Genomic DNA, 22,581 nt, shown 5'->3' with positions numbered 1-22,581 from the left:
TCACAAAAGGACAAAAAATTTGTGTAATAGAAAGTTAATACATCAAGTATTCCTTTGGTAGGTCCCATTTCTGTTACATGCTCACATGTTACTAATTTTTCATTTTTTGATTGGCCATTACTATTCTGAATCTTTGGTATATTCAACTGCTAGACTGACCAATGATGAAGTTTTTACTAGCAATTGCAAATCAATCTCAACTCAAGGGTTTTCACTATTTCCATCATGAACTAACAAGAGTACTTTTATTCTTGTTTTTTCCCCTATCATGTCAACATCCTAGGTCTCTAAACCTACAAATGAAATTGGTTGTTTGCCTTTATTTTCTTCTTCCTTTTGGTCTTGTGTAGTTGTATTAATGATCTATATTTCATCTTCCTACACCTCATCATCATTAGTTTTAACTTCTTCAAACTATTCATCAAAAGCAATATCTACCATCCACTTGTCAAAAAGTGTGTCATCTAGAAAATTAAATTGAAAAATATCCCATTACTTCTTGATAACATATTCACCATCTTTGTCAATATCAACAAAATCTTGTTTCAAAGAATCAAAGAATATTTTGGCTTTCACCATTTCTTATGTTGTGGTGGCCCACCATGCATGTCTTATTTCGTTGATGATTTTATTCATTATTAGACAAAATAAATCATCTAATTCTTTAGCCCATTCATCTATAGGTTTTAGTCTATTTTTCCTATCCAAAGCATGTGGGAATAAATCAAATTTCTGGCTCTTATACTTATCCATGTAGCCAACTATTCTTCTTTGTAGCTGAACTATTTTATCATCAAATTCTGGAAGATCATTAACAATATCATAGGTTTTTTCAATCTGATCATGGGAGGACCTTATGACAAAGTAGCACAAGAATGTAATTTATTTCCTTCTCTTTCCCCACTTATTCACAATAGGCTTCAAGGCCTCATCCTTTTCTTTTATTTCATCTCATATGTTTATTGTTCTTGCTAATTGATCATAAAATAATGGCCATTCAATTTTATCTCCGAGATACATGAGATCTTTTCTTAATTTGTCTTCATATTACACATTTAGCTCTACATGTAAAACCCACAATTTTCTCTTTTCTTCTTCAACTCTTTAGTTGCGTAATATTGTGGCCTTTGTGGAGTATCTGGCATTTCTATGAGAGGAGTGGATTAAAAGGTTCCACTAAAGGGCAAGGATATGTGATTCTTGGCCTAGAAGACCTCCCCATTACCTTATTATCAAGTTCAATTCTTTTTTGAACTTCTTTATTATAAGCCTCCAAAACTCTCTAATACTTATTCTATAGTTCAAACATTGTCTTCTCTTCCTTTTCTATAGTAGCCAAAACAAACTGAGATGTTCCAACACCCATGTGAGCTACCTCCACATGGGAGGTATCTGCTACTCTTTTTACAATGATATTTCCCATTAACCCAGAGTCATCTAGCTGTGATGAAACAACCCTTGATCCCTTCATTAATGACCTTACTACCAAAGAGGCTTGGTCCTCACTAAAAGTAGTACCTTTGAATTCTTTCTTATTTTGGTCCTAAAGGTGCAATTTATTTGAAATAAAATTAAAAATTAGGGAGTCTGCTATGTCCCAATTAGTTAGAAGTAAAATATATAATGCTCTCACCATTTTCCTCCCCTCTTTAGGAATTATACTTTGGAATTATTGCAACATCTTTTCTTTTACTTGATTTTGCAAGGCTGTGTCCTCTAGATCTGTATGCTCTATTCTTAATTTAATACATCTTTCTCCATACTTTCCTATGTTTATTCTCCATGAAAATTGGTAGAAAGCTCTAGACTTAACAAAACTATCATCTAACAAAATTTTTTGACTAGCTTGCTCTATCATAAGGTCCAATTCCTTTCCTTTAAAATCTACTACTATCAACTCTAGGCTTGGGATAGAAGGCTCTTGGGGGTTTCCTTCATCTATTTCTATTTGGGTAATGAATATACCTCCTTGTGACACCAATTGTTCAATTTTCTCACCAGTAAGTTGTTCCTCTTCAATCCTCAAAGGTGATTGTGAAGGTGAATATTCCTCAATGTGAGGACCTTGATCTTTTTTTTTTTTTCCTCTTAGGGGAGGGCTTAGTAGGTCTTTCTTCTAAGATGACACTAGTGGATTCTACTATTTGTTTACCTTTATCCATAGTGGTCTTGTTATTTTGAATGATATTATACCCTGGCCTTTTCTGGACTATCAATTGTCTTGCCCCTAGATTGGGAGTGAATCCCAATCTCCTCATCACCTCCTTAGCCTTATCTAGATAAGAATTAATAAAAAATTTCTTTTTCTCATTCATAGTTTCCATTGTTTCAGGGAAAGTAATCATGAGCTTATTTATTCTCTTTGCCTTTGTGATTGCATTACCTAGAGGATAATAATTTTCATCTAAACAATGAATAAAATCCAAAACCCTTGAGAACACTCTCCATATGTCTTTCTTGGTTTCCTATTCTTGCAAGGAGAACTCATTTATTATTATATCTTCAGTAAAATATGACTCATGATGGATTTTACCAAGCTTGACTCTATGTCTAAAGGCCAAGTTATAGAATCCCTCAGTGTCACAAAAATAGGGATGAGAGATAGCCATCTTGTACTGATTTAATATTTTATGCAGAGAAAGCCAAACCCCTTTTGTGATCAAAGAATAGTAGGCTACAGTGGAAGTCAGGAATATTGACCCTCTTTCTCGTTTCAACAAATAAGTTTCCTCTAGTCCTACTAGCTACCACAAAAATTTAGCTACTTCTACCTTTCATGGCACTTGGAAGGGTAATACATGAGGAGTACCTTTGAAACCATAAATCATAAAGACAATTGAAATTGTGTATGGGATGATGTCTCCCAAACTATATGACACTGTCAAACTAACAGGATTATCGAGGGGCCAAATAAGACTTACCAGTGCCTTAGGCACTCTGGGATTATCACTCAATAATAGGCAGCTCAACTTTGAAGAAAAGGACCTATCAAACCTGACAAACTAGTCGTTTCTACTTCCTAGGTCATATATGTACTCCATAACTATACTGGTAGTGCTTCCCCATCTTTTTGTCTGTTTAATTTCATTTCCTTACCAAAATATGTTGCTCCTTTGAACAAAAACATATGCATCAACAAGGAATAGAGACCAAAAATTTTCTCCACCTTGCCTCTTACAATCCCAACTAGGCCATTGTGAATTTCCTCTACTAAATAGGAGGTAAAATAAAAAATAATATACACACCAAAAGAGGAAATTTGAGTGATCATATACATAAAACCTATGGGCATAAAATCCTCTTCATATTCGCAAAAAATTCTACATAGAGTCATGTATGCCTCTACAGCTCTTTGTCATGCCCAAACTATGGGGGCAAAAACACACACAATTTTTTTAAAAAACAATAATTAAAATTCATTAAGTAGATATGTTTGCAATCATAGTTTAAGTAAAGATTCTCTACATTTCATCTTAAGTTTATAATCTTTCTGCATGAATTAATCATTAATCTATCTTTCATCATTAACTCGGTTAATTATTTTAACAATCAAATTTCTAATTTAAAAGTTTTATCACATTGGTAATTTTATATACTTTTGTACAATATCTTTAAATTATTCGAATAACTTTAGATATTAGATCATTAATTAAACAAATTATTAATGAAGCTACTAAAATAAAAGACATGGGACTAACCATCTTAAATTAAATCAATTAATATTTACATCTAATGCTAACTATCTTTAAACTAAGTTAATTTAATAAAACAATTTACTAAAACCAAATTAACAAGATACTATTTAATACTAACATCTCTAAAATCTAAAACTTAACTTAAATCTAAACAAAATTTAATCGAAATTAAATTCAATCTAAGAAAAATTAAATTTAATATTAATTTCATACTAAACTAACTAATTTAATACTAATCAAACAACTATCCTAAAATTAAATATTAACTTAAAACACAACTAAGTTTTGATTAAGCACAAACTTAAAAAAAAAAAAAAAACTTAAATTAAATACTAAATTCAATTTTACATATATCTGAATTGAAACTAATTAATATTCCAAAATTAATTAGTATTCTACACTAATACTAACTCAAGGTTTTAATAAATTCTAAGAAGAAATTTCATTAATCTTATCATTAAGTCTAAAACTTTAACTTAGCTAATTTATATATTTAAAATAAAACTAAGTTACAAGACATAATAATTACTTAAAATTAAAACTAACTATAAAAAAATTAAACTACATAACTTATATTTAGATGAAAACATATTTCTTAACTTTCATAAACAATTAAGCTAACTAAATAATTTAAGAAATTAATTTAAAACATACAAACTTACTCTAACTGTAACATAAATCATAAAACTTAAACCAAATTTAAATATGACTCATCTTATCATATACTAAACTTATCATAAAAACTAACACCAAAACTAACATACCTACAAAACCAAACTTATTACTAATATTATTCTAAACTTTCTATAGAAATACTAACTCAAAAAATTAAATCAAAGCCTATATTAACAATTATTAACATAACTAAATTAATACTATAACATTTAATCCCTCTTATCTAAAACTAATCTTGAATTAAAGAAACTTTAAATGCTACAAACAAATGATAACCAATAATAATAAGAATAACATATAATTTAATATAACAAAATTTAACTAACCTAAACTACACACTAACAATACTATTAACAAAATCAAAACACAATATAAAAACTAACTAAACTTACCTACTAACTATCCCACCCCTAAGTTACCCCTACACCACGGGCAATGCTAACCTATGATCAAAGGAAAATAACATAGCAAAGTTTAAACACCATTTACTCTCAAATCTTTCTGCCAACAAATCTGATGCCAACTCATCACCATTTATACTCTTACCACAAGTACATCAGTGCTTCCCAAGTACACTGACCCTGTGTCAGTGATATTCCCCCCCCGACCCCCCCCCCCCCCCCCCCCCCCCCCCCCCAACTCACATGTCTTGGGTGAAAACCAAGATGGCCGCCCAATGAGAAAAGAAAACTTTCTTTTAAAACTTAAGAAATTTAAAACACTATATTCCAAGGCCAAAGTCAACATTCGTTATGAAAGGGCAGGGGTGAGTGATGTCACCCTCATGATGACGAAAAGAATTTGTTAAATTAAAACCCTTTTTTCTAAGAAAAACTCAATCTAATGCCCAAGGGAGATGCTTATGCATTTAACCCATAAAGTTTTATAGGTAGAATAGATATTTAAATGGATATTTAGTTTTTTAAATGTGTTAATATTCTATTTTAGAAATGTACATCTATTTATAAATTGAATAATCTGTATTTATATTTTCAAAAAAAATATGAAAGGAATCTTTATAAGATTCTATGTTGTAATCAGGGGAATTAAATTGCCTCCTTATACAAAATCTAGAGAGTTTTCAATCTCTTGGAATACTTTTTTTTTTTCAGAATTTTTTTTTTCTAAGTATAGATTATAAAGTTGATATCTTACCAAGAGAGGGTAATATTTTTTTTAATTTTATTTTCAAAGAAAATCTAAAAGGATTGTTACAACTTAATATACCAAGGATGTGAATTATTCATTTGATTCAATAATACAAGAATTGTTTGATTCTTACAATCATGAAAACTGAATCTACATCCATAATATGATTTAACAAAAAAAAAAAAAATTCAACATACAAGGAATCTTGAAATATTAGTCTAATTAAATCAACATCATTTCCATCCTATTTTGATGTGCATCCATCTAATTTAAAATTATGATTAAATCACATAATAACCAAATTATACTCAATCACCAATTTTATTGGCAAACTTGATTCAAAGGCTCAATCGGGAAAGAACCAGGAACAAAACCCAGCTTCATTGCCATTACAATAAACTTTTGAAATACAATTTACATAGGATTTCAATCCCAAATTACAACAATTTAATTGAATTTCCTTCACAACCCTCATCAAATGTTCCATAACAATTTCTGCAACACTTTTCTAAGAATTGTGGAGGGAACAAAATCTGATCAGGTGACAACAAGCATGACCAATAAACAATTCAAACATGCATATTCTTCACAATAGGATTCAAAATGAATCAAAACTAGGGAAAGGTGTATTTTTCCAATAGGAGATGTTAGACACAACACCAAACCAGGTGCCCAATCGGGGCTATAAATCAAGAACTTTTGTTCTTCCATTCTGACATGCCAAAACTCATACGTGGTTTGTGCTGATAGGTAGGGGGCCCATAACACCCTACCCTCTCTCTCTCTGTTCTCATCCTGAGAAGAGACTCTACACTAGTTGGAGTCCAACTAAAAAGACCTTTCCCAAAATTGGTCACTTCTTCCCTATCCAAGAGTGAGTAATACCAAAACACCCATACAAGAAAGCTTCATAATTGCAAACATAAACATGAAAGGAAATCATTCAAAAAATAAATTGGTCTTCAAATCAACCCAACATACCTACATTCATACAAGCATTCAAACATCAACAAGGTAGCATAAGCATGAGACAAACATGAAAATTTGAACAAGGAAGATGAGAATTCCTACCTACACAAAGAGCTAATGGAAAATGAACAAGTTTGAGTAGAGCTTTTCCCTTCCTTGCTTCAATCTTCCAAGACTCCTTTCTAAATGTAGAGATTTGGTAACCACCTCCACTAGTCCAAGAAGGGCCTCTAAATAAGCCTCCAACTCAACCACCAAAGGGATCAATAACTTCTCCCACCCACCTACAAATCTAGAAGCTCCTAACTCAACCCATACTATGGTTAACCACTAAGTGGAGGTGAGGTGAGACAACTCATGGTAGCCATAGTCAATTTTTGCACAAAGGAAAAAAGAGACTTTTTGAGTGACCTCAAAAGTCAATAAAAGGGACTTACATACCCATAGCCCTTGGGTATAAATATTTCATATTTTAAAGCCTAAGGAATAGGTTTAGAGACAAACAAAAGCTAGGAATTAAATAGGACAATCTAACAACTAAAAAATGTAGATTAAGCACTAATCCAGATTAAGGGTGACTAAACTTGATTAAGAACCCAATTAGCAAACTAACACTAACTTAATCTGACTTAGGTCCAGAGGTTACATAGCTAACCCTAATCGACATGTTGAAGAGCATACACAATTCACGAGTGTCAAGCGACACTAAAAGAACATAGTTACGAACATTAACATTCATTAACACATAAAGAAAATACATACATCTCATATTTAAAATACTTGAATTAAGAACAACAAGGTTTCCAAAATTAGCACATAGGTATCAGTTCTGTTCCTCTGTCAGTTTTCCTTGACTAAAATATCTACACACTCATTGCACACATCAGTAGTCTCAAAAATCACATGTACATATGTATATATATGTATCAGGAATCACATAAATTAAAACATCCATCTATAAAAAAATTAGGGTTCCTCTCATCTTATTCAATTCTTAACCATTTAAAATATCTTAGACCAAAATGTTAATCCTACCTTTTACTTAATTCATCAACATACATATACATAAAACATTAAATGACAGACATCAAATATCTGAAAATAACATCACACAATCATGAAATAATATGATATGTTCAAGTATCTGATAATGTCTCGACATCTCGAGTTGTGAGTATCAAAATGGTAAAGTAACAAATAAGGCTACGAAGGGTCAAGGTGAGGCCTCACACTCTGGTATTGAAATATGCCCTTTTGAAAGATTCCTAAGAGGAGGCTATAACTACTAGCAAATTTCAAAATTTTCTTATATGTGGCCTTAGTGTACCCTACCTAAATGCATCCTTCTTTGACACATATTCTTTCTCTAAATCTTGTAGGTCAATAGGCACATGATAACCTATCAAAGGCCCTAAACCAAATACCTATCAAATTTCCTCTCTGATTGTGATCAAATTTTTTCCATCAATTCTTCTTGGTACTCTGATTGCTTGATCATAATTTTTTGTAATAGCTTCAAGAAGGTCATAATCCATAAAAACACTTGGAACTACTAATTTTCCTAAATCAAAGTTCTAGATATTAGCATGTGGGGCAAATAAATTCCTTTTTGGAAACCATTTCTTGAATAAGGAAAAACCAGTTTGAGAAGCTTTGGCATCCTAGACCCAATTCCCCTTATCATATAATCCATTTGCAGTTTTGATCCTAGGGTTTAATGAGGTTAACTTTTTCACTTGCACAATTTTAGTGGTAGACTCAAGGAGCATTTCAAGCAGGTCATCATGGATATTCTTGGCCAAATAATCTTCCTACCTAGAGAATAATTGATTGGGAGGCATACTAGATATAGTTTGTAGAAAACTAAATTGCTACAAAGGTTATAGTATCTAGGAACTTGATTTTCTTGCCTGCTCTTCTATGTAATTTGGCAATGTCTATGAACATTGAGAAATTGCTTCACATTTTGCTTGAGATTAGCAAAAATTCTTACTAATTTATTTTGTTTTGGAAGCTTGAAATCTTGTTTGTGTAGGATGGAAATGGTGAGATCTTCTACAATATACTCCATTTTTTCTCACACGCAAAGCTTTCATTCCTTTTAAATGAACTATAAGGGAAACAAAGTGGCACCACCTCCTACATTTAATTTCCCACCATTGATCTCAAAAAATCCTATGATCTAGGAGTGAAAATAGGGATGATTCATCTTCCTAAACATGCTAGAAATCAAACTAATAAAAATTCTCCACCTGTACTTTTCCTTCATTGCTGGCATTTCCAACTAGACCCGCTGATCCTTGTGGACACATATCACCTATTTGCTATCTTTCTATACATAAAGAGTGAACATATTGCTTATGCAATTTACTGACAACCATTGATTTCATCTTGATCGAGCAGAGGACATTTGATTCATTATTTAATACAAATGTGGTGGGTCCCTTGTCCATTTTCTTTAGTCATTATGTCTTTATCCTTAAAACTCAAGAAACAATCCATAGTGACAAAGTGACAATCATAGATCTAAGCTTATTCTAAAGGCAAGGAAACTACATTACATCCATATAACTATAATGGGTCCCTTGGTCACCATGTCACATTGGGTAAATAGTGTACAACTTCTCATAGTGACTTGGCAATGATCATTGTTCTTATATTGATCTAATGATCACAATCTTTCATCTGACTTATGGCTTAGGCATAGGTCCATTTTACTGATGATGTGGGAAAGTCCTATCAAGCTGGTATATAACTAAATATTTTAATCCTTGTTGTGACATCATGTGATTTAGGTCCCACCGCATACACATTTTTAGGCTATGCACTATGTCACTACCGGTAAGCTGCAAAGATTTTTTAGTCGTGACATAGCGACCTTTGTTGATCTTAAAAAGATTTGTGCATACATGTTTCCAACAAGATGCCACCATGTCTAGCAGATTATGTGGCTTATTGGTGACAAAGGAAACACTTGGGACCTGCCTCTTGGAATTGTTGTAGCATTTCCATTTTCTATTAAGGCACTTTGTCACTACCGGAGGGATTGTTTCATTTTTTGACTATGACTTAGCAACCTCTTTAAGGCTTTAGAGATTCTGGTACTGAGAATGTTTTTCCATTTTTGCCATCATTACCACAATCAATGCTTCTGACAAAGAGATAAAGTCACATTACCAATTTTAATGATAGGAACATTTTGGCACCCATCTATTTCATAATCTCCTCTCTTCCTTGATTTTTGGCAAGGTACTATGTGACTATCAACAAGATCCATTATTTTCTTGATCATGAAATAGCGACCTCACAAATATAGTTGAAATCCAGTATTGAGAAGATATCTACATTTCAAGCATGATTATTGTAATCAATACTACTAACAAAGTAATAAAGGCACACATCCATAATATCATGTGGGAAGTTTCATGGTCACCAAATTTTTTAAAACCTGTCATCTTCTATATTCTCTGTTTAGGCACTATGTTGCTACCAGTAGGGTGTAAACTTTTTTTGATCTCAACATAGTGACTCATCAGAAAAACTAGACTCCGGTGATGCCACTTGCAATTTATTATACCTAGTTCGTCTTCTAGTTGTGACAATTCTAACATGAAGCACATGACTAAGCCCTTTTGAAATAATGCAATTTTTTAGTGTAGACCCTCCACTTTAGGACAATGCTAGTCAATTTCATGGTAGTCACTATGTCACTATCATTAAAACACTTGCATTTCCACATAGCAATGATGTGACAACCATAGATCTTATAAAGATCAGATGGTGGGAACAAAATGGATAAAAGGCACTTGGTGCAAAGGAAGATTTAAATGGGTCAAGGAATATTCAAAATTTAAAAATCTTCATGCCTGAATAAATTTAAAAAGAACGCAAGACTTAGGGTTTGATAGGTTTTTTGAAAGGTTAGTAAAAATGTCATGTCAAAAACCAAAAACCCTAGCAAGTAAGGAATGGATTCAATTCCTATTTTTTATACCTAAACTAGAAGAAATTTATTTTGTAAAAAATTAGACCAACACACACACTTTAGAATTTATATCTTGTTCACCCTTCAAGCATCCATATCCTTAAGAATTCTTGCATTTCTTGCCAATGTAGTCTCTTCTCTTAGGTCATGAAATAAGCAATACCCTAGAATCCTTTTCTTCCTTTGGTTCTCACACATGAAAACCTTTTTTTCTTAGCAGTCATCTCTATAAATATAGAATTAAAATCTATTTTCATTCATCCTCCATCATCCATTTTAGGGTTAGGTTAGATTAGTTAGGATTCAATGAATCTACCCCTCATTTTATTTTATTCCCCTCTAGAAACTTCTCCTTCAATCCTCTTTGAATTCACCTCAAAATGGTTCATCTTCAATTTTGTGCCACCAACTCATCAAACTTATCTTTCATATAGTTCACACAATCCATTAAATCAAAATTGTTGGCTTAGATTGATCAAATTGTCAATCTCTGTGACAAAGCTATCACTCGACATTAACTAGTTTTTGATGCTCAAAACATACTATTTTTCTCAACATCCACTATCAAAGCACTTGACACAAACCAAAGTTCACCAGTGCTCGGCATCAACTAAATTTTACTCACCTTACATTGTTTCACTCAGCTTACACTAAAATTGACTTTTCTTAGCTCCAACTAATTTTTTTCTCATATTACACTAACTTTTCTCAACACCAACTATGTAGATTATTAAGCTTGGTAGACATACTTTATTTAACTTTTTCTTCTGAACTTAATGAATGTAACCATCCTTTGTAACCTCAAGTAGATTATCAATGCACCATAATATCACTATATTAGCTTATCCTTGTACTCCTTTTCCATATGATAGCTCAACCTTTCCTCTAGGTTCTATTGTTACCTCATTCAATCAAATCCTCTTCATCAATTAAAAAAATGATAGGTATCAAATCATCTAAATAATTGTCTTACTAGAAATTGGCAGGTTTGACATCAATGACAAAACAATGATTGAAAAATATTATCATACTTGTATCAATTTGTTTTCAACACTATAGATACTAGTTTCTCCTCAACAGACTAAAATTATGCAATAGGTTCAAATTAACCTAAATTATCTCTACACATTTCTACTCAAAATTATCAAGCCATTCCTGACGTGCTCCCAAAAATGAATGAACTTCAATAGATCCCTTATCTCTCATTTCCAACATGGTAGCAAGAGTAATCTTTGGGTGATCTTGGTCCAACGGGCATATAATTTCATGTAAATGTCTTCTTAGAAGCTCATTATCTTTATGCAATTTTATCAACCTATTTTCATGTACATATAAATTATTGAATACCTCCTTGATGCCTATAGTGACCATTATTGTAGTTTTGTCGATTGTGGTCTTTCTTAATAGGACTTTTGTAATCAGATAGTCCTTAGGAGTCAAATCTTAGGTCTCATCTTGTGGAGGAGAAATGGCTATATGAACAAGTAGGTCCTAATCTCTATTCTTCATTATGAAGGTCAATTATGTCACCCCATAGGTAGCTCAAGCCTCTTGATGGATTCTACTAGTATATCCATACTCTCCTCTTCATTTAGGTTCATTTGTTTCTTTTTCTTGAACATAACGTCCCTCTTCAACCAGGGTGGTTTAGTGCCCATAAGAGACAATTATTTTGTTGAAGAGAAAATTTCCCCAGCAAGACCTTTTCACTTATTCCTCCTATCCAGAGTCTTCTCTTTTAGAGAGAGATCCATATTTGGTGTCCCTATATTTGTTATATTTAAAGTACTCACCTCTTTATCTTGAGAATTTTTTTCAAGTTCCTCAAGTATGTGTCCTTCCTCAGATACTTCATTGATTAGTCTCTATTTTGACTATTCTTCATGCACTTCTCATTCTTCTTTCGTAATAAGAGGGAGATGAGTAGCTAAGCCTTTGTCCAAAAATGGAAAGTCTTGAAATTATTGTGGTGAGGTACCCAAAAATCCTTGTGGTAGAGGAAGCATTTGGTTCCAGTCCTCTCCCAAAGGGTTGTTCTTGGGTGTATCTCATATTTTATTACCCACCATTTTAGTTCCTACTAGCATAAAGTCAAAATCAGACATCTTAAATATATTTTTTTCCTTCCCCTCATTTTTATCTATCCACTATTGTTTCTCATCCTTTGAACTTATAACCTTAATAGGTTTCCTTTTAATAGATGGCAACATAATGGTGGAGCTTCTCCTTTTCTCTTCCTTGGTATCCCTTGCCAAGCATTTCTTTTCATTTAATGGGAGATTGTGTTCTTCATTGTCCTCATCTTCTTCAACACCTTAGGGATGGTTTGTAGGACTAGAGGAATAGGTATATCCTTTCTTTGTATCGTCTACCTTCTAGTTCTTCTTACCATAGGTCTAACCCTAGATTTCTTATCAGGTGAAGGAGAACCTTCTTTCTCTTGTACAGGAGGTGACATCTCTAGTACTTCCTATTCTAGTGGAGGAACTTAAAGAATATCTTGAGCTTTAAATGCTCCTTCATTTTGAGGCTATTTATTCTCATGTTCTTGAGCTTCCTCTTGAGGTTGAGGTTCTTCAACTTTGACCTCCGCTTTTGTTGGAGAACATCTTTTCCTCTTGTTTTTTTCTTTTGTCTACCTTGAGATAACGAACTTCCCTATCATGTAATTATATTATTGTTAGCTTGATTGGAGGTTGGACAAGAATGTTGGCACTATAAATTTTGCACCTTTAATCTTTATTGGTTGTATTGTGGCTTGGAATGTGACAGTTTGAGGAACTAGGTCCATCTTAAAGGGCTTCTTGATCTAGTCTCATGTCATTTGCATTATATGTCTTGCCTTATGATTGATATCTACATTCTCTTCCCTATCAACGTCTTCATTCATGATTTCCCAATCAAATATCTTGTCGCACTTGTACAAGGGATCCAAGACATCTTGAGTATCTTGTTGGACAAAATTTAATGGGATCTTTATCTTCAAGTAACTTCCTACTAGATATAGATTTATCCTACAATAATCCCTTATTCATATATCATAGTCATCTATCACATTCATCAAATGATCTTCTATTGGTAATATGGCCAACAAGTCAAATAAGATGAGATAAGTGGTTGTCATTTATGGAAACATACAGTATAGTTATGATTATTTGTGATGGAAGATTGTCTAAGTATTTGACAATCATATAGTATCACGATGACTTCTATTGCTAACAAAATATTCCTTAAAAATATTCTCTTGTGAAGTTGACCAGATATGCAAGACATCACCATGATGATGTATACCAGTGCACATGTATGTATCGATAATTGAGTTTAAGTTATGAAGGAGATATCGATGTAGATACATCATAGTATAGAATAGGGCATGTCAAAAAATTATATTGTATGAATTAAAGAATTATTTTGATTATTAAGTCTTGATAATCCAACTCTAAGGATGATATGAGAGCCAACTAAGGAAGGATTTATCAATATGTTTAATATAAGTAAAGAACTTCATTTGTGAAGTTAGGTGTGATTCAATGTGCTAAGATACAATATGATAATGCGAGATATGATGCAAGTTGATATATGCATAGTTACTCCTTGTTATTGACATCGAGTGAACTAGAGGAAAGATTACTAAAGGCTTGTGTGAAAATCTAATAATTAGAAGAATTGTGAAGTACAACAAGTGATCTAATATTGTATGTATATCTATTCTTTGAAGAACTAAGTTGTGTAGTTGCATGTTAGGGTAGTGGGCACTTCTTGCAGACATTTGTATATGATCTAACAACTCCTAATAGGGTTGAAGAAAATTCTAATAGGGATAAGGCTTCTCACAAGGCCTATTCTCCTAATAGGGACTTGAGACACTATACATTCTTCATAGACTCTATTGACACTCAAAATTGTGTTCCTATTTTGAGCATCTTTTTCAAATTTTGAATCACTTTGAGCCCCCTATGAATGCTTTTCGTGCAAATGTACCCGATTTCCCTTTTGAAGTCCATAAGGTTTCTAATATTTCTAACACGCTCCATTCAGAACATCCACATGTTTCATGAAGCTAAATTGAGATTTTGAATCATTTCGTGAAGTCCTATTTTGAGCAATTGTAAAAGCTATATTTTTTGACCGAGTGTCAAACAACAACATGAGGCTATGTTTGCATGTGAATATCTTTAACCTTGAAATGTGAATATGTTTAGCTTTGGGATTATTTAGTGCCCATACCTGAGAGCCTATGTTTTAGATTTTGAGTTGTTACAAATCTTTTTGACTAGGATTTGAATCCCTCAAAGTTGGTTGCTTATTGATGTCATGTTGATATGATTTTTTTTTGAATTCTGGGAAGCCCTATTTGACCTATCATAACTTTTGACTAGTTGAACAAAATGATGAAATTCCTTTTGCATTACATTCTAGGGGTTAGGGAATTTCTACATTTCAAGTTTGAGGTTATGAAGAATTCATTTCATAAGTTTTCAAACATGATTCCAAATGCAATTTCTAATGTTTTACTAGTGTCAACATTTGTAAATTTTTTAGAATCCCTATTTGTCATGTTAGATCTCAAAATGCATGATAGGTGAGATTAAATGATTTGCATCATTATGTTATACTCTGAAAATACTTCAAGTATGCCAATTTTCAAGTCTTGATGAATTCATCTGCACACACTTTCCTACGTCCATTCCAGTTAGAAAAATTGCTTTCTACCATTTGTTTCCAATCTATAAATTTTGAGTAGCCCACTTTGACTGCTTGCCAAATTTTCCCAATTATTTGTCATGAGCCCAAATCATAGATTATACTATCCTCATGAAAGAGAACTAACACCGTAATGTTTGTTATCCCAAGTTCAATTTGCCCAGTTTTTGAAGCCAAATCCAAACCCAATTTATTATTTTCTAACATATTTTCTTGCAGGCAATTCTAAGAGGTCAACTTTGATGGTAAATATCTTTTGACTGAAAATTTTTCATGAGACAAGATTTCAAAGCCCTATCAAGTGTTTGGGTCAGTTTTTAGGGCCCATCAAAGGACCTCCTAGCATAAAGTTGACAAGTTGTAGGACAGAGGTGAATTAAGTTTTAAGTGTTGATTCAACGGTCAAATTTGACTTTGATCATTATCAGATAATGAATGAACTAGTCTATATAATGAATTGTTTGGAAACAAAAAAATAAATTAGTTGGACCCATCTAGGGCCTGATTGATTTCATCATATTAATGTAAATATGTATGGAATAATGATTCTCAAAGGTTTTTCGAAGGGAGTCCCTAAATTTTGGTCAACTGCCATGAAGAACAATAATGTTGTGGCAATGCAGATAATAGAACACAACAACTCCATAATCTTGCCCCCATGTCTACAACATCAATCTTTTGAAAAAATGTTATTGTTTCAAATATACTAATAACATTGACATGAAACTATGAAACAATCAAACATTCCTCTAATTATGTTATTGATTCATTAATGTAGCCAATTATATGATTTATACATCTAAGATACTTCATAAGGGTAGTGTGGATAAAAGGTTCAACAAAGATTGTGTCATGTGCAGATGATCAATGGTTTTATAAAGTTTTCAAATGGCTTTGAGCTTCTAGAGATAATTTGGGTTCTAGAAAGACAAAGGGTGGATAAAATGATATGTGTGAGAAAAGTGGTTTTAGAGACCATTCATAAAGAAAAGCTTCTTTTAGATAATCAATGTTTCAAGTCAAAGAAAGGATATATAACAACGTTATTCTTTCTTGTTCATCCAAGGAGTGTACAAGATTTAATGAATGATAGTAACATTCATACTCAGAGTAGAGATAGAGGAACATGGTAGGAACAAGCTAGAGATGAAGTGGGACCATCACCATGAAAAAGGTGGAAAAATGAACATGCATTTGAGGTAAAAATTGCTCACAAATATGAGAAGAAAGCATATTTTGATGAAGGTTTAGTAGGGACAGCAAAGAAAACTAGTAGGCATACACCAAATCCATAAGGAAAACCACCATTTCAAGATGAAGGAAGCCCACAACAGACCATCGAGAAGAAAGGAACCATAGTTTTAAAGCGCAAAATCCTCCATGAAGGTGAAGGCACAGAACTCCATGGCAAGCTGGAAACATAGGGGAGCTTGGAAATCATTTCAAGAAGAGCCGCAACCCATAGAAGATGCCCATGCTAAGAAGAAGACCACACCTAGGCAATGGAGTCATCATGCCAAGAGAAAAACATTAGAAATAGGCAGAGCCTCATGCAAAAAAATGAAAAGCCTAAGCCAATCAGACAAAAAGAAACTTGCAACAAAGAACAAAGAAGTAGAAGCCCACATATAGAGAACAACCCACATAGAAAAGGGACAATGATAGGGGAATTGAAGCTTCCAAGGCATGTGGAGAGATGATATAGCAGTAGTAGAGGAGTGTTTAGGCCATAAAGCGGTGTCTCGTAGTCTCTCTTGGTCATCACAACCAAAATTTTTGCCTTATTCAATAGAATTAATTTACACTGATGTTTTCATGTTGACATGATCACCACATGTTTCTATGAAATGTATGATTGTCTACATTATCACTCAGATTTGAGATGTAAACCTACATCATATGTTTAGCTGGGTGAAATATGTATCAATGGAATTCACATTGCATGAGTGGGAATAGCCGTAGTTGTGAGGGAGCTCCATGCTAGCTAAGGCGCATGCATTGGCAGGGAGGTTCACACATAAATCAGGGGGCATATTTAAAGGTAGAGTGCGATTCAAAAAGGCCATGGAAGTAGAGAAAGCAAAAAACTCAAGGTATTTATCCCATATTGTCCATGTGGAAGAACTTTTTAACCTTTAAATACTCTAGCACGAGTTAGTTAAGTGTCTCAAAAGACATACGAGACTAGAGATTTATGTCTCATATGTGTGGAGGGGCCTGCAAGGTCAAAGTCAATGTATTTTGATGCTCAACTTATAAGACCAAGCCAAGCCACATGTATGAGTGTAGGATAATTTCAAAGCTATTACGGTGTTATGCCCAATGTATGAGTGGAGAGCAAGTTCAAAAGTGCTTGCAATGTTAATATATTTTGATGCTCAACTTATAAGACCAAGCCTAGCCATGTGTATGAGTGTAAGATAATTTCAAAGCTATTACAGTGTTACACCCAAAGTATGAGTGAAGAGAAAGTTCAAAAGTGCTTGTAATGTTATGTGAAACTCATGAAAATATAAAGGGAATTTACTCGCGTAAGAGCATAAACTAAATTTTTAAGAGCTTTGGGGATATGTTCAAGGTCATAAAGGCATAAAAGGAAACTTCACCATGTGAGCGTAAAGGCTCAACCCATATGCATGTAAAGGAAAGTTTCAAAGGCTTTGGTGTTATGAAAATTGAGGCCATGAGAACATAAAGTGAAATTTGGAGGCCTTTAATACTAAGGGAAATAGAATTAATTAATGTATTAATTAATTAATTAAAATATTCCATAATGATGATGGTGGCCGATCAGATTGTGACATATGGCAATGGTAAGTTGAGGGCAAGTTATTAAAATGAATTTAAAGTGAAAATTCAGAAAGGGTTTCAAACGCATGGATTCAAATAGAAAATTTAAATGAATATTTGAATTTTTATATAGTTCAAACTATATAAAAAAATTTAATTTTTCCATTTTTAAAGCTCCGATTTAGTCTAGCAACCTATTTTTCAAATGGCCATAATAGGGGCATTGATTGTCCAAAATAGGCAGTGCAGTATACTATTGGAATCGGGAGAAGCTGAATTTTTTGAATATGAGGTCAGATTTTGCACAACAATCCATCAGTTTGAGTTATAAGTAGTTTTTTAATTTCCAGGGCCTTCTTAGTGGAATGGATAGAATTCATCATGGGATGTCAAAATTAGTTTGGAGGTAGATATAAAGCCTTGTTGAAATCTGAATGTGAAAAAAAATTGATTTTAGAGGGTTTTCTTGGCTTTTAGAAGTCATTTTTAAAACTAATTTTCACTTTTAACTTGAGTCAAATCAGGAATCAAAATTAGTTTTTCTTTCTATCAAATATCTCAAATATTTTGTGTTTGTAGAGGCCAAATGATGAGGATTTGATTTTGTAGTTGAGGGGAGAGATTAGATAGATGTTTTTAGCTTCTTGGGAAAGAATTATGAAGGGACACTTGTCATTGTTTCCTCAAATCTGGAAATTCTCTTCTCCTATATCATTTTCTTTCTCTTTCTTGATTGGGGGTTGGTAGTTTTCTCTATGATACTAGTAGGGTTCCAATGTTCTATTATGAAACCAAGGTTGATGGTTTTGCATCCTATCTATGGAGCTAAGCTCTAGTAGTGAAGGCCACACACCTGCACCTGTCAAGATTTTCATTTCATTTTCATGTATTGTTATTTTGAGATGCTGGAAATTAATGCTAGATTATGTGAGGTATCTTGTGTTTCATTTAGTGTTACTAGTTTATGTATTCTATCTTTTCAAGGATCAATATAAACAGGGATTTACAATGAATTAACTAGGTTTTCTTATTTTGTCTTATGATTCTTCATATACTATTGACTTTGTGATTGAATGAATACGGTTTATTCAATTTAAGGCAGCTTGGATGAGTTGTATGTTAGATATATTTTTTCTTTTGATTCAAGGGGTAAAGTAAATTACTTAGTGTTCTGATAGGGTTATTGAGTGTATGAAGGGGATATTTCATAAGAATGGGATTTGAAGATTTCAGTTGACAAACTTAATTGTAAGGAAAATAAGTTAGGTCATCCAACTGTTAATGACTCTATGTTTTAATGGATAAGGCACTTATCACTAAATTAGATACAAGATGATATGAAGTTTGATTTGCACAAATCATTTTAATCAAATAAATTTAGTTCTTCATGTTTTGTAGTGGGCTGAAAAGAATTGATGCTCACTTTGCTTATGGTTTCATAAGCTATTATCTATAGTTGTTTCATTCCTATGTCATGAATTGCATAAGTACTAGAAGATAAAAGGGGTTTCATGGTCTATTATTAGGTTTAGATCTATTTTCAACTGCACTAGTACCATACATCAGAACCTCAAGGTTATCCCAGCTAGGTCTAGCAAAGCCTAAAGTGAAGAAGGAGTTATGCCTTATAGTTGGCCTAAGATTGCAGTTGGGTGCATCCATCATTGGAGTTTGCTAGCCTTAGATGCACTAGTCTAGTTTCTTGGTCATTTTCAAAACTATTAAATAAGGATCCAACAAAATGGTGACTCTACTGGGTACATAAGATGTAATATATTTTGTTAAAAGGACAAGAATCTCTGGTGTTCATTGAATATTTTAGTCCTACTTTCAATATGGTTTTTCCCATCCGAGTCACCAACAAGATGATGACTCTGCTGTGGAATTGTATTGAGATTCATGATAGACAAACCCTAAGAATTTAAAGGGATTCAACAATAGAAGGAATGACATGGAGAAATTTTTTATACAAAAGTAAGTTGATGTGTTTAGTCCATTTCCTTGCTACAATTTCATCTTCCCTAGTCATGGTTTATCCATCTGCAGTAGTGACTTTGAGGTTGAATGCAAACTATATTACTAAATTTTATTTCTAGTCAATTCAATTGGTTGTTGTTTTCAAAGTCCTGCTACAATTTCAGAGTCAAGAAAGTTATGTTTCATCTTTGTGTAGAAGTTTCAATTTCAAGATAAATCTATAGAGGTGTCTTCTATTTGGTGTTGTTTCAAATCAGTTTGTGGTATTTTCAAGACTAATGCAATTCATGTCTCACTTAATGTGAGTGGTGAAATGAAGTTAGTCTCTGTACTACTATAGTTCTATACATGAATTGTGATTAGTTGCTGAAGGAGAAGAGCATATTTGAAGAGGTTGAAACCTTCAAAATCTTGGTAAGATTTGTGATGTTCTCATTCAGAAGGTTCAATAAAGAATTAATGAGATTTGGATCCACTGTTGTAAGTAGTGGACAGAGAACTTTCAGTCATTTAGATCTTGAGTTAGTTTTTTTTTCATGCATTATCTTTTCATGAAAATTGGTTGTTAAGAGGTAGTGTTCTCCATCAAGTGAGTTTCAACACTAAGAGGAGGAGAATAGTTTGAAAAGTTTAATGTACTTCATTGGATTGAGTTTTAGCTATTTGCATAAAGTTTGTGAAGTGTATGTAAAGAGATTTATTTGATAGAAGGTTGTATAGATCTGCTATAGGTTGTGAATCTAAGATTTATTACTGGTAAATTTTTTTAAATCTTTTCTCACCAAGTGTGAGTGGTGACTCTAGTCTATATCTCTGTGCTAGTGCATGGTTTGTTTTGAATATTAGAGGCTTTCAATATTTTTGGGCAGATTTGGTTTATTTGAAAAATATGAAGTATGAGTTTCTTGATTAATGGTTTATGTGGTTGCTTGTATCTACTAAAGTAGTTGATTTCAAAAGTTGAATCACGGTTGTGATTTAATTTTCCTCTTCAAGGAGGTGGTGGCTCTATAAGGAATCTATCTACAGTGTGAAGGATTTCATCTTTACATAGTGCCAATCAATAGATTAGAGGTTTAATGCCGCAACACATAAAGCTATTTTTAATTTTTCATGTATGTGCATTTCATGAAAGTTGAATGGTAGTTTTGGTTGCCTCCATCTAGTTGTTTCAGCACTAAGAAAATAGAGATAGAATTTTAAAATTTCAAGAGATGGATTTAGAATCTAGGTCTGAAAATGATGTACCAACTCCTGAAATTGTTCGTGCAAATATTGCTAGGTTGAAAAGAAAGATTCATGATAAGACTATCTTAAAGTTAAGAAGTACAATTGGTGATATTAACGGTCTTAGTGGATTCCAAATTTACATGAAGTTTAAATCAGTAGTTATGAATCTTGATGAGCTTTTCAGAATTGAGGAGTCTTCATGGCTAGTGGTACTCTTAGAGGTTTTTATGCCACATTCGATTGATTGGTCAGCAAAATCAAGATTATATAAAATTTGTGTAATCCAAGATTTTATCATGGAGATTGAAAGTTCTTGGAATGCTAATGAATCTAATGATAATGAATTAAATGAATCCATTGAAAATGATGTTAAAAATGGAGAGTCTCAATTTTATGAATTAGAGGATAGTAATCAGCAATTTGATGATAGGCATAATGTTGATTCATCTTGTCTTGGTGATGATTGAAAAAAAGAGGAAACGCATAACAACAATAATAGTCTTTGTTCTAGTAATGAATGTGAATGTGTTATGATACTGATTGTTGAGGTATTATCTAAAGAAAAAGATGTGTGTGATAATCAGAGTTCTAATTTTTAAGAATATATTACTAATGAGTCTATTGTTGTAAATGTGCTAAGCTATCTAGATAATAATCATAACTAAGGAGAAAAAAATAATGATGAAGTCTTGATAAGCGTTGATGAGATTTCAAATTTGTTGGCTCCTAATTTTGAAAGGTATGTTAATCTATTTGAGGATGCTCATGCTTTGCCACATTTTTCCTTTTCATATGATGAAGTTATTTCCCTTAAATTTGATGTTGAAGAAGATATAGTTTCAAAACATGTTCTGTCAAGTTTGGGAGGTGTATGTGATGTTGATCCATTTATCAATGCACATGATGACTTCCATGTTGAAAATGAAAATGTAGAAATAAGTTTGGTTGCTAGTTCACTATCTTCTTGTTTTCATGAGACTGAGATACATTCAGATTGCTCATGTGATGAGAAAAGTAATACTAATGAAGTGGTTTGTTCTAGTGAGTTATTTGAGGAAAAAATTGATACAAATCAACATATTGTTAGAAGGAAATTTCATGATGATTCTTGTGATTGGGTATCTAATTATTTGTTGGAATGTGAAGAAAATGTAGCATACGTTTAGTTTGATTTTTGGACTACTGATGTTGCAAGTGAGGAGAAGTCAAAATTTTCATACACTTCACATTTAGAGGCACAAGGTGAGTTACCATCTAATTAATGTAACTCATTGAATGAAGTAGAATACCAAGATTTTGTGTTTCTAGTTGAAGGAATCCATGATGCAGTTAGTGGTGATCAGTTTTAGTTTGATGTTAATTGTTATGATCACATTGATTCATATTTTCATAGTGAACAAGACCAAG

This window comes from Cupressus sempervirens, chromosome 7 (assembly GCF_028749045.1).
Source record: "Cupressus sempervirens isolate cs-2001-9-10 chromosome 7, ASM2874904v1, whole genome shotgun sequence".
Lineage (NCBI taxonomy): Eukaryota > Viridiplantae > Streptophyta > Pinopsida > Cupressales > Cupressaceae > Cupressus > Cupressus sempervirens.
This window is presented reverse-complemented; position numbering follows the sequence as displayed.